Raw genomic sequence first — 10187 nt, 5'->3', positions numbered from 1 at the left:
ATTTCTGGTCCATCTCCTCCAACACTGAATCGAACCCGCTCCTCTTAGAGTGTTTTCTCACTTCTTTCAGCCAGTTATCTCTGGTCCCATTCTCATTTTAAAGGTTTGGTACAGTTAGCAAGGTCACAAATTTGACTTTTTCTGTTGACAATTCTTCCCCCATATTCTTCAATGCATCTGTAGACTAAAGGAATAATATTTCTCCTATCAAGCTCAGTGTCTGTCAAGTTTTCAGGGAACATTGACCCTAGATTCTATTCTTATTGTCTGATTAGCTTTCTCTGGGCTTTTCTTGAGACAATGTCCCCAAAGACCACGTCCCCAATAGACAGCATTATCTATCTTTAATGATGAAGAGTGCAGATTCTCAGTATGACTATCTTTGAATCCTGGATCCACCTGATGCTACTTGTGTGAACTTGGGCAGGTTGCTTAAACCTTTGTGCCTTGGTTTCCTCATTTGTAATATGGAGATGGTAACAATATCTGCTCATAGGACTGTTGTGGCTGACTGAGTTACTATATTTACCATGTCTAGCACATAAGTGTGCCACATGTGAGAGGCATTGTTATGGATATTATTGTTCCTTCTGATGAAGTGAGCACAGTTTATTAAATGCTTGACCGAGGAGAAAGCAAAAGGGATACAAGAAGGAAAAAACAGGTTGTATTTCAAAATATTTCATTTTACCACAGCCAAATAATCCCATACTTTTGCTTTTGACATTTAATGCCAGCAGCTTGAATTCTCTATGATTATGAATGCATAATTTTTACTTCCGTGTGTGTACATCACTCTGTCAGGGAGGAAAACTTCTGGTCAACCTATCTATGTTCTTTGACTAGCCTAATAATTAAATTAACATAAAACAGATTAACAGGAAAGAAATTAATTTGTATGTATGAGAGGCCCAAAGACAGAGACGCAAAAGGCAGTCAGACAGTTGAAGCATGATTAGCTAAGGAGAAGCAGGTAGTGGTTTGGGGCTTCAAAAAGAGAGGAAGAAAAGTCACTGGAAGAGGAGTAGGGCAAATGTTTGATAAACAAATGTTTGCCATGCCATGCAGATATATCTTTCTTTTCTTTTTTCTTTTTAAGATTTTATTTATTTATTTGAGAGAGAGTATGCACACAAATAAGCAGGGTTGGGGTGGGGGGCAGAGGCAGAGGGAGAAGCAGACTCTCAACTGAGCAGGGAGCCTGGGATCATGACCTGTGCCAAAGGTAGATACTTAACCAACTGAGCCACAGGTGTCCCCAGATATGTCTTTCTGACAAAAAGTTCTCTTTGGTATTAGCTCCCTCCTGGTACAGAACCTCTATTTAAATTCTTTTAAGCAATTAAAGGAAAGATAAACAGCTCTTCTTGAGTCTGTTGAGATTTGATGGTCTTCAGCTTGAAATAATCCACATGCCAAAGTGGCATATTTAGAGGTCACGTATTCTGTTCCCCACTCAACTTCAACCTGTTTTCCTTTCCAGTAAATCATCAGGATTAGCTTTTTCTTTATAAACTTAAAATTTCTGAGTGAATGACAGGAAAATGTTTAATGGGAAAGTCAAACACTGGCAATACTTGAGTGTGGAAAACAACAAACGACAGAAAGAAAACACAACTCCTGTATTTTACTGGAATCTGAGTTAATAAATAGGGATCACAGAATGAATAGCAAACAACAGCTTGAGTTACATCACACAGAAAAAGAAATGATGAACCTGGTTTCCAGCCTGAAACTATTACTCAACCAATAGAGCTAGCAAGTCGAGTGTTACAGATTTGAAAATCCTCTAGAGTTTAAAACAAAAGGAACAACTCGTACAGGGTGTGATTGATGCATACAGATAAATTTCGTAATTTTGCACCTCAGGGAGTTTTTGTTTTTCTTAAAGATTAACTAAACTGACCATTTCATCTTGGCAATTATTAGCTTGCCACATTTTTTATAACTAAGAAAATTTGGACATATTGTAGTTGAATGACACTTTAACCCATATCTTTGTAGGTAAAACTTTATTATCCTTAGTACTATAAAGCAAAGCTTCAGCTGAACTTTGGTGTTACTTAACCTTCAAGTGAGAATTATCAAAGTTCCAAGTACAGAAATTCTTTGGATGAGCACAAAAATATGAGTTAAAAAATGAGAGATGAATTTTCATGAAGATACATTATTAGACCTTTCATAAAAAATTCATACAAATAGAAAAAAAGAAAAATATCTGAGTACTGTGATTTGTCATTGAATTTCCATTTTTAACTTTCCTTCCAGTTAAACTGATTTCCTCATTTATTTGTTTCTGGATTAAAGCCAGAATCAACATTCTCCCTATTTCTAATCAAATAACAGGGAAGCAATTACAAATTCTGAATGCAGTTAGAGGATCCTGGGAGGCAGAGTGGCGGGACCTAGTCTGAGCTGTGTCTCTGACTCATTTTTTACTTCAAACAAGGTATTTAACATCTCTGTGCTTTGACATAACTGTAATAATGCTAATTGATTTCATAGGTATGATATTAAGCATAATTCAGAAAACAACTATCGACTCCTAGGAGAGGTCAGGTTAACTACAGAGAAGACCACCTCTGCAACTTGGAAAATAGAGTTTTATCTCCTTTCCACTCCCAGCATATCTTGAATGTATTGGATGGGAATATGATGCAAAAAATAGGATTTGCAGTTTTAATATACAAGATGGGGACAATATTAAGCAAAATCTTCAGAAATGCTTTTCTTTACTTCTCTTTTGGGAATCAAACTTATTTAGCTTTTTAAAGCTTTCACTGAGTATAAATGCTTAAGATAGGTAACAAAGATACTGTTATACTCCACCTTCAGAAAAAGAAAAGAAAATAGAAGAAAATAGTCTAAAAGGAATGTCTAAGTCTGTGTTTATGGGCAAACTTTTAAGTAACTGTCTTATATTAAGGGTATAGTCCATTTGTGAATGCTAACTTACTAAACATGTTTCTTTCAATAGCTCTTTCTTCTTATAATTTCTTATATCTTGTATCCTTTCATAATAGCTTGCTTAAAACACCATTTAAAAATTTTTTTACATTAACATGTATTTTTGTTTTGCAATTGTTTTAAAAAGTTATATATCAGCTGAACAACATTTCAGTTTAAAACATAATATTTTTGTCTTTATTTTTTAAGATTTTTATTTGTTTATTCATGAGAGCTACAGAGAGAGAGGCAGAGACATAGGCAGGAGAAGCTGGCTCCCTCTGGGGAGCCTGATGCGGCACTGGATCCCAGGACCCTGGGATCACACTATGAGCCAAAGGCAGACGCTCAACCACTAAGCCACACAAGTACCCCTGCCTCTAAGTTTAATTCACTATCAACTAACCTAAAAAAATTTTAGTGAGGGAGAAATTGCACTTTAGAGACCTAGAAAAATTTATGTCAAATAATACAGTACATCAAAGAATAGTCATTTGAAAACTATTTTTGTTTTACAAAAATTGAAAGTTTTGTAACAGCCTAAAGCAAAAACACTATAAAAGAACTACACCTGTATAGTAAGGAATTGAATAATCTGGTGCAATTTTATCATAAGCCAGATTTGCAAAATAATAATGGTTTACTATGATGAATGATAGATACCAGACTTTCAAAGCATTTGAAATACTCAATACCCAAGCATTTCTTCAACATTGTAGAAGATATCTAGAATTACATTGGATGGAAGGTTGTCTGGGTAGCTCAGGACATGATTTCAGTTCAGGTCATGATCTCAGGGTCCTGGGATAGAGCCCTGTGTCAGGCTTTAGGCTCAGCAGGGAGCCTGCTTAAGATTCTCTCTTTCCCTCTTCCACTTCCTCTACCCACCCCCACCTCCCCACTCCTGCTATCACATGTATGCTCTCTCTCTCTCTCTCTCTCAAATGAGTAAATAAGCCTCTAAAAGAAAGAATTATAATTGGGCACTGAGGAATTTATATGATTTGAGACATTATCAGGAATTATTCTAAAGATTATCAAATTAAAAAATATATTTATAACGACATCTTGAAATGCCTTCTTACTGAAGGAGCTGCCAGACTAGAGGCTGCCTCCTTTCTCTGGGAAAGATCAAATTTGATTATTTTAATGGCGATGAGATGGAAATTTGAGGACACCAAGAGTCAGAGCCTGCCAAAACATTTTATTGACGCTTTATTTTCTATAACATCTCATGTATAGCAATATGTATGCATGCTATATAATCTCCCAGCATCTCCCAGAGCTCTTTCAGCATACACTGTCTCTTATACAAGACCTAGAAACAGACATAGATGTAAGACCATAATTTGTTTTGAAGCTCTTTAAGTTTTTAAGCTAATTTATTCATTTCTAAAATAAAGTACTTGACCCCAGAAATAATAAAGGAACTTGATGAACCAAAGAAAATATGCTAATTTCAATAGACAGTATAAAAGCAAAGTCTGGAAGGCACAAAAATTTCGTGACTTTGAATTCTTGACTCCTGAATAATTTATCTGATAGCTGGAAGTGGATAAAATAATGAAGATTTGGTTGCTATCACATTAGAAAAACGAGACATTCTTTTTACTACTGGAAAGAAAAAGGGAAAATCCCAATCAATAATCCATTAAAATATATTGTTTCTTTTCAGTCAGAAGACTAATTTGAATCGGAGTCACAAATGAATGGTAGTACATCATATTTTTATGCTAATCTCCCAAATCAATGTGAATATACTTAGTGAAAATTTATTTTATTTCTTTAGCTAAATAATTTTCCCTCTCTGAGCCTTGTTTCCTAAGGTGTTAATGATGTTTGGATGATCTCACTTCCTTTTATTATAGTTTGACCCTGTGTACTAGGTTCATGGGATAATGCTTTCTACTTCCAAAATCTCTTTATGTGTTTTTAAAAAATATTTTCTTTTTCCATCTTCATTTTCTTTTGCTTGCTTATAATAAAACAATTATTCTTGCTTCTTATTTCCTGTAACATTAAAAAACTTTACATGTTTATGACTCTGCCACTGATTAAATGTTAAGAAATTTCCATGATGTGGAAGGGTAATTTTTTACTCTTTATGACTTGAACTTTATGACAAATTTAAAAATTAAATGATAATAACCATAAAGGTACAAATGAAATCTTAAAAAATTAGTGGTATAGCTGTTGTAGTTCTGCTGGAGAAATACATTTATTACTGGGATGCCTGGGTGGCTCAGTGGTTGAGCATCTGCCTTTAGCTCAGGGCATGATCCCAGGGTCCTGGGATACAGTCCTGCATCGGGCTCCCCACAGGGAGCCTGCTTCTTCCTCTGCCTGTGTCTCTGCCTCTCTTTCTGTGTCGCTCATGAATAAATAAATCTTTTAAAATATATATATTTAAAAATCTTTAATATGTATATATTATGTAGATAAATATATTTTTAATAATCTTTTAAAACCTTTAAAAATATATATATTTATTACCAACTGAAAAATATGAGTCAGACTAATAATTTGTATTGAGTAGGTATGATAATATCTTTAGCCCACTAAGATAGCCAAATTTTAAAAATGTAAGGTTTTAAGTTTTCAGTTATTTATTTTCTCCTGGGATTTTATAAATTCAAATATCTCTTTTTAAAACCAATATAAGCTAGCATACAATGTCATATTTGCAAATCAATGCAAACTTGAAAAAGCCATAGTTTATGAATATTCTCTGTCAATGCTGAAGGAGGGGAGATGACAGAGGCAATCTGATAGAGACATCTAAAAAATTCAATAGACAAAAAGAATTTGGTCTCTAATAAGCAACTGCAAAATTACAATAACAGAAGTTCTAATTCTAACTTTGATTCATAAATTTTCTTCTCATCAATTCACCAAATATTTTGTTGAGAATTTGACCCAAGTTGAATTGTTCCCCATAAAGTAACATGTTCAATCCTAATTTGCATTATCTGTGAATGTAACCTTATTTAGAAAGGAGTCTTTGTAGATAGAATCGAGTTAAGATAAGGTCATCTGAGTTAGGATGAACTCCAGTCCAGTGGTCTGGTGTCCTTGTATGAAGAGGGAAATTTAGACACAGGGAGACACAGAACCAGGTGAAAGTGGAAGCAGAGAGTAGGGTGTTGCTGCCACAAGCCAAGGGATGCCAAGGATTCCTGGCAGCCACCAGATTCTAGAAGAGGCAAGGAAGCATTCTCTTCTAGAGGCTCTCAGAGGGAGCATGGCCTTGTTGACTCCCTAATTCCACACTTCTATCCCCAGAAATGTGAGACAATAAACTTTTGTGGCTTTAAGCCACCCGCTGTGTGGTCATTTGTTATAGCAGCCCTATGAAACTGATACAGTACCTAACTATCTACCAAGCCCTGGGATATGGCAGAAATAAAAAGGGTCAAGTCCTTCATTTCATGGCACTTACATTGTAGACAGCAGTGGAGGTGGGTAAACCATAAACATATGTATAATATTTCATTACATTTGAATATATTTATTTATTTTAAAAAATTTTTTTATTATTTATTTATGATAGTCATACAGAGAGAGAGAGGCAGAGACATAGGCAGAGGGAGAAGCAGGCTCCATGCACCGGGAGCCCGACGTGGGATTCCATCCCGGGTCTCCAGGATCGCGCCCTGGGCCAAAGGCAGGCGCCAAACCGCTGCGCCACCCAGGGATCCCTACATTTGAATATATTTATAACTTCCTTAGTGCCTAGTTGTCCTTTCTTAATTAGGTTGAACTGTAAGAAATGTATGTTTGAATATTTTAGGTCTACAAAAATGACAATTTCTTACACTTCAAATTAATATACATAATTCATCTCTAGGAATTTGATTACTCTAGGTACTTTATATGAAGGGAAACATACAGTATTTGTCCTTTTGTGTCTCACTTGTCTCACTTGGCATAAGTCTTCAAGGTTAATATTTCATTGTGTATATATCTCATTCTGATCATCCATTCATCTGTGGATGGACATTTGGATTATTATTCACAATACCTTTTGGCTGTTGTGAATAATGCTGCTATAAACATTGGTGTACAAATAACTATTCATATCCCTATTTTCAATTATATATGTTTTTAAAGTATGCAGTTTTATTTCTTTTTCTTCTTAAAATTAGAATTAAAAAATATTTATTTATTGGGGTGCTTGGGTGACTCATTTGGTTAAGCATCTGCCTTTGGCTCAGGATCCTGGGATCAGGACTGTGTCTGGCTCCCTGCCCAGCAGGGAGTCTGCTTCTCCCTCTATCCTGCCAGCCCCACCTTCATGCTCTCTCTTCCTCTTCCTCTCTCAAATAAATAAATAAAATCTTTAAAAAATAATTTATTTAAGTAATTTCTATACCCAATTTGGGACTCAAACTCATGGCCCTGAGATCAAGAGTCACATACTTTTCTGAATGAGCCAGCCAGTTGCCCCTAAAATTAGAATTTTAAAATCATAATTTTATCACAATTTTATATAGTACTGAAAAATATGTTAACTGAGAGAATTAGCAATAGTATTAAAGTCTAAGGATAATTGCCTCTTCTATTTTGCAAAAAGATAGGTAATTCAGAAGATAGGCAATGTAGCAAAAAACAGTGCCCTTCGAGTATTTATGATTCAAGTAGGGAAGTACTACATATATTTTTATAAACAACTCGGCAAATTCAAGTCTTGCATAGATAGCTTTTCCTTTCTGATGATCCTTAGAATGTACAACTCACCATCTCAGCTTTTCTTAGGAAAGACCAGTCCTGTTTCCAATGAAATACTGTTAATAATTATGGAAATTTAATACAGACAACAGTAGATACATTGTCAACCTATATCATTTTCCCATATGATTTATGAAGTATAATCATTGAAAGTAATTTGCTTCTTTCTATTTTTTTCTTCCCATTTTTTCTGTCTTTCATTCTGATGGAGGAAAGGAAGAAACATGTTTTAGGGGTTGTTGTATTTTATAAGGCCTTAATTGCATATAATTACGTTTAAATGAACAAGAGTATACAACTGGTATAGCTATATCTATATCTACAAGAAAATAAATCTTACTGTAGTAGTGTTTGATTGCTATGCCTAATTTGAAAGGTGGAAATGTATTCATACCTAAATATATACAATATATCTAAAGTAAATTGTTATAATTGTAGGAAGAATTTATTTTTCTGGTGGCTCTTTTTCCACCAACAGACTCTTGACAGGTAGAGCAATTATAATCACAGTTCCTTCCAAGAGCTCCTGGACAAAAGAAACATGAAACTATGCCCACAATGAGAATGAAAATGTGTTTGTTTAAAACATCAGATGCCCTTGGGTAGGGTATTCATTTCTGTCTGAAATTTTGCTAAATGTGCAAAATCTCAATATCTACAATGCAAAGTTGAGGACACTACTGTATTGTAAATAAGGTTTTTAGTATAGTTGATGTTGGCATCTTAAAGAAGATGATTTTGTCTTTCATGACAATACTAAAAGCCACCTAGAAAAGTCTTAAAATTATAATTCCAAGGTTATTTTATCAATTAGAAAGTACTAGTTGATAGCAAACCATTCATCATACTTCTGTTTCTTGGCAATTCTCTTCTCATTTCTGTCCTCTCATAATTCTGTTTCTTGGCAATTCTCTTCTCATTTCTGTCCTCTCTAAAAGCTCACAGAAAGGTTTTTTGTTTTTTTTTACACTGGAAATTATTTTATTTTATTTTATTTTTTTGGAAATTATTTTAAATGTCATAATTAAACCTCATTTTATGTATATTTTAATACAAGCTAATATTTTATGTCTGTTTATTGAGAGAGAGCATATGTGTGTGCACGCACATGAGAGGGTCTCCTTTCTGGTCAAGGAGCTTCTCTAATTGATGGTTGATATTTCGCAGGTGGTTTTCAGCTCCCAAAAGGGTTCTTGGTTTGAATAACAGATCTGGAAGGCTGGATGAATCATATGTTTCCTTTACACGGGGTTCTCTCGTGAATATCCGAATAATCTTGATGAAGCTGTTTTTGTTTAGATAAGAAACCTGTGGCATCCATAAGGGAAGATTTTCTCTCTGTAAATTCATCATACTTTGAGTATGATGAACAGTTGTTTCATCTGTGGTTCTAACCAAAGCAATTCATCCTGGAGTTCAAGCAGACATTGCTTTTTCTTTTCAATATCTGAAATAATCTTCGTGTTCTTCCTTTTCAGAGTTTTTGACATCTGAACTTCTTTAAGCATTTTGATGAGCTTTTCTTTCATATGAGAATCAAACTTTTTGATGGCTTCCTTAGAAATTTTAGATTCTACTTTTTTGTTTATAGTCTAGGATGGTTTTCTCAAATGCATACAAAATGACATCTAGTTCATTAGATGTCATTGGCTTTCTTTCCTTTCAGACACCAAATATGTACACAGTCAGAAATATCTGAGTCTATGGCTTGGGGTCAGAGTCTGTGGGGGATGGCAAGAGGGAGAGAGAGAGAATCTTAAGCAGGCTCTATGCCCAGTGCAGAGCCAAAATGGGACTGGATCTCATGACCCTGAGATCATGACCTGAGATGAAATCAAAAGTCAGATGCTACTGAGCCACAAAAGCCACCCAATGTAAGTTAATACTTTAAATGTAATTCAATATCTTTAATATAAGCTATATATAAAAGCATCTAGTGTACATAGCACCTGGCATAAAGCAGTCGTTCAATACATGTTTGAATTTTAAATGGTTACTAAGATCACATAGTAAAATATCAGTTTTCCTAAACTATGTTGCTCTAAATTATATCATATGAAGTCATAAAAGGATGACTAACTGAAAAAAAACTGGATCTACAAATACTTACTAGAGCTTTTCTGCAATGAGTTATTGTATGTGTTCTTCTATTTTGTCTCACTTCTTTGCCCACTTAGCTGTGCAATTTACACAGCAATCCACTTCTTTCTGTACATTTTGATCATTTAGTTTACAATGTTAGATGAAAGGATTAAGTTATAACAGGTAAATTATATATCTTCGTGGTAAATTGATTGCTATTATATGGATTTCTGCTCAATGATATCATACAAAATGTTTGGTATTTAGATGTTTCTCACTTTATTTTTAAATTTTTGAGAGAGAATGAGTGGGGGGTGTGGGGAAGGGACAGAGAGAGGATCTTAAGCAACCTCTTTGCTCAGCATAGAGCTGGACACAGTGCTTGATCTTATCACCCTGAGATCATGACCTGAGACAAAATCAAGAGTTGG

The 10187-nt window shown here is 34.7% G+C and overlaps 1 protein-coding gene across 1 annotated transcript in view; it reads left to right on the top strand.

Moving 5' to 3' along the window:
• Positions 1-2333: 2333 nt before the first annotated feature.
• Positions 2334-10187, top strand: part of FGL1 (fibrinogen like 1) — a 29476-nt gene continuing 21622 nt past the window's right edge. The window contains exon 1 of the mRNA XM_025984571.2: positions 2334-2449. The gene's annotated coding sequence lies outside the window, so the exon portion shown is untranslated. The remainder of the gene's footprint in view (positions 2450-10187) is intronic.

This window comes from Vulpes vulpes, chromosome 7, assembly GCF_048418805.1.
Source record: "Vulpes vulpes isolate BD-2025 chromosome 7, VulVul3, whole genome shotgun sequence".
Lineage (NCBI taxonomy): Eukaryota > Metazoa > Chordata > Mammalia > Carnivora > Canidae > Vulpes > Vulpes vulpes.
The sequence above is the reverse complement of the archived record's forward strand: the minus strand, read 5'-3'. Positions and strand labels throughout refer to the sequence as shown.